We start from the raw sequence: 4,121 nt of genomic DNA on the forward strand, positions 1-4,121 counted from the left end.
GAGCCCAAGAGAAAGGTCTCCGAATCTGCAGAAAGACCTGGCCACCAAGTGAGCTCATAACAAATACCTCCTCGTCCTATAAACCCATCAAGACCTGGTCACTGGAGACGAATCAACTTTGGGGAGGCTAGTGCTGGAGCCAATTGAGTTTCCTTTGACTACTCTGGGCCTGCTTGCCAGTAACAGAGGCAGCTCTCTTGGAGCTCTTTGATCATTGGTTGTTGGAAATTTGGCATGAGGTGCAGCCACTTGCATCCAGATTTCAATGAAAGAGAAGTGTCACTGACTTAATTTTGTTGTTTTCCAGAGATTTCAGAATTGTTCCATCTTGTTTTGAGAGCAACTAAGCAGGTCTCCCCTGAAGCCAGTAGCTTGGAAGGGCTGTCCAGTTGTTAGCTAGTTGCCCTTTTCTTCATTTTCCGGTAACTAAGGAGTTCAGTGAGGGAAGGACATTATGCTTGGGTTCTCATCCCCTCTGCACAAAGAGTATGCCAGTTTCAAAGGGAAACCTGTCCATATCCACCACTACCCTCACCACTGCCCCATCTCCACCAAAATACTGAGCGGCCATGCAGAAGACACTGAAATAAAGTTATTAATGATGAATGAAGCCACAGGTTATACCATGAAGACTTTCAAGAGACATCAGAGTGGCCCAGATGAGACTGTTGGCATCTGGCAGTTGGGCTCAGAAGGGCCCCCTATGTGGGAATGGAGGAGGGGGGTTTGGGCAACAGCTTAGGGTAGAGAGAAGAAGAAGAAGAGGAAGGGTCCTAAGAAGGGACTTCCCCTTTGGTGAGCTTCTTTCCCTGCCTGCTCAACCTTGGGAAAATGAGTTGTGCCAAGCTAGGCAGAGCGCTTCTTTTCAAAAGAATCAGTGGAGTCAGGAGAAGGTCACAGATGTGCCAATAAAGGACCAGGTGCCCCAGTTTCTAGGAGCCATCCAGATACAGAGGCTCTGGGGTGTGGGAAGAAGGGATTGATAAACTGATTGATTGATTAACAGAGAAGCAGCGTGGCTCAGTGGAAAGAGCATGGGCTAGGGAGTCAGAGATCACGGGTTCAAATCCCAGCTCTGCCGCTTATCAGCTGTGTGACTTTGGGCAAATCACTTAACTTCTCTATACCTGTTACCTCATCTGCAAAAGGGGATTAAGACTGTGAACCCCATATGGGACAACCTGATGACCTTGTATCCCCCGGGGCTTAGAACAGTGCTTTATAAAGCAGCATGGCATAGTGGCTACAGCACAGGCCTGGGAGTCACAAGGTCATGGGTTCTAATCCCGGCTCTGCCACTTGTCTGCTGTGTGAACTTGGGTAAGTCACTTCACTTCCTCTGTGCCTCGGTTACCTCACCTGTAAAATGGGGATTGAGACTGTGAACCTCATGTGAGACAGGGACTGTGTCCAACCTGATGTGGCTTGTATTCACCCCAGTGCTTTGAACAGTGCTTGGCACATAGTAAGCACTTAACAAATACCATGATAATTATTTTAGAGAAGCAGCGTGGCTCAGTGGAAAGAGCGCGGGCTTGGGAGTCAGAGGTCATGGGTTTGAATCCCCGCTCTGCCGTTTGCCAGCTGTGTGACTTTGGTCAAGTCACTTCACTTCTCTGTGCCTCAGTTACCTCATCTGTAAAATGGGGATTAAAAACTGTGAGCCCCATGCAGGACAACCTGATCACCTTGTATCCCCCCCAGCACTTAGAACAGTGCTTTGCACATAGTAAGCGCTTAACAAATACCACATTAGTATTATTATTATAATTATTATTATAAACTGTAGACCTATCAGTTAAGTTTCTTTTTCTCTCACTTTGCCTCTCATGGAATATCAGCCATGTTAACCTTCACTGGCCTTGTTAGGTGTGGACAATGGTCCCTCAAAATGACTTACTAGCCTAGGAGAAGGAAAGGACAATGGAAGTAACCACTAAAGCTCCCACCCCAAGAATCAGTGGAACTGGCAGCAGAAGGCAGATTTGCCATTTTGGCAAGAGTAAGAAATTGACAGCTGGCTAGATTGGAGAAACTTGTTTTGGGGGGTGGGTGAGAAAATTCAGAAACTTTTGCAAGTGGGAAGAATATTGAGGAGGTTGTTGTTAGGAGTAGATACACTGCGGAGGACTTGGCAGGAGACAGGGGAATGAATCACAGAAAGAGAGGGCTAGAAATTTGGGGCCTGAGTCAGCCCAGTCTGCCCAGGCCCAGCTTGCCCCTGGCCTGTTCCAGCCCATTCTAGTCCCAGCATGTACTGGGCCAGTACCAACTCCATTCCCACTACACAAAGAACTAGATCAGAAGTAACTTTATAGAGTTATTTATCTTTGCCTTTTATCTCTCTTGCATATGTCCTTAACTCCCTTTTCTTCATTATACTCCCTTCTCCATCCCTCATATGACACCTGAGCTCTAATCATTTCCATTTTGTTACTTAGACTTTAAGGAAGCAGCCTGGTGCTACCAAAACTCATCCTCAAACAGTACCCAAACACAGGCTACAGACTGGAGGAACTGGGGGTGGGGGGGGGGGGGGGGGTGTTAGGGGAGATTCTAACAATCCAAGATTTGGGGGTAATATTAGAATCATCATGGCGTTTTCAAAACATCTGCTACCCAACCTTTGACTCTACTCAAGAGAATTAAGGATATTTTCCCCGTGGATCTACCAAGGCCTTAGGGAAAGATTCACAGATTTTTATTTTTCATGGTTCTACAGAGGAGAGCTGTTGCTTCAGAACAATAGTTTATTGTGTGACACTGCTAACCTGTGGTGGCTCCTCAGAACATTCCCCACTGCTGGTTATAAAAATCATTTCATCACATTACAAGAAAAGGGCAGAAGAGATGACAGCTCTCCTATTTCTCTGGTATGGTAAGGCCACATGGTTGGCCAAGGCTTCAGCGGTAGCCCATGGTTTGGGAGACTACGGCCTCAGCCATTGGCTTCCATGGCCTCTGCCTTCCCCCAACTCTGTGCTACTCAGATAAGGATACAGTCAATCTCTTCTCTCATCGCACAAATCCCTTAGGGACGACAAGCCCCAACTCCCACAGAAAGGAATCTGTGGAACTTCAAGCAATGCAAAACTGAGTTTCCATTCTTGGAAATAAAAACTGTGCTCCACTAAATTCCATCATGGATACTTGCAAAGCTTAATCCTATCCTCAACGCTTGTGTGTGTGTCGATATTCTATATGTGTACATATTTAAAATATTTGTTCAACTGTTTAACCTGCTTATATTTTTCTTCCTCCACTTCTCACTAGCTGGAAGTAATTTTTATCTATCTCTCCATTAGATTATAAACTCCTTGAGCGCAAGCAACATATATGTCTTGCTTCTGTTGCGTTTTCCCAAGCCCTTAGTGCAATGTTTAGCAGTCAGTAGGCATTTGCTAAATGCCATTGATTGGTATTGACATGGATTTTTTTTTTGGAGAAAATTTAATCTTTGTATTGGAATCTTGGATGAAGCAAGCACTTAGAACATAGTTTTTTGCTACAGCCTATTAGCAATGTTCTCATTAGCATCACTGAACTCAAATAAAAATGACTGTAAAGCTGGACTGTTCATTATGAAATGGCTGAGGTTTATCTCTGGGCATTGACTTGCCCTTGATGACATGTAAGAACTTTAATAAACCCATAGCCTTTAAACCATACTTTTTCAGGCTATGGATGCTCACAGACTCAATAAATGCATTTTTCTAATGTCACTTTAAAAAAGGTGTGTGGAGGGGGAAGCTCCCCCATTTACCTTAATCTTAGTTGTAAGAAGTCAGACCTGCAGGAAAGGTATCAGAAGGTTACTGAGTGAAAACAGCAAACTAAAACAAAGTCGGTCAAGCAGAACACAACTGGTGATTTGGTGGGCTAAGCCAAAATTTATAAAACTCTCATTGGCAAGACTGAACATTTTTGAGTAGCTGATCAGATCAAAGTTTACCTACAAGCTATATTTATGTGGTAAAGACCTGGAGGAGGAGAGTCTAGTCTAATTAGAATTTTGCTGTTCTCTCACCCCCAGAAAAAGGATTTTCACACACTTTGTGGAGCTCAATTCCATTATTTTTTGGAGGGGGGAGAGGACAACCCTTCCCAGCTTTCAAGTTCCA

The sequence above is a fragment of the Ornithorhynchus anatinus genome, chromosome 12 (assembly GCF_004115215.2).
Source record: "Ornithorhynchus anatinus isolate Pmale09 chromosome 12, mOrnAna1.pri.v4, whole genome shotgun sequence".
Taxonomy (NCBI): Eukaryota; Metazoa; Chordata; class Mammalia; order Monotremata; family Ornithorhynchidae; genus Ornithorhynchus; species Ornithorhynchus anatinus.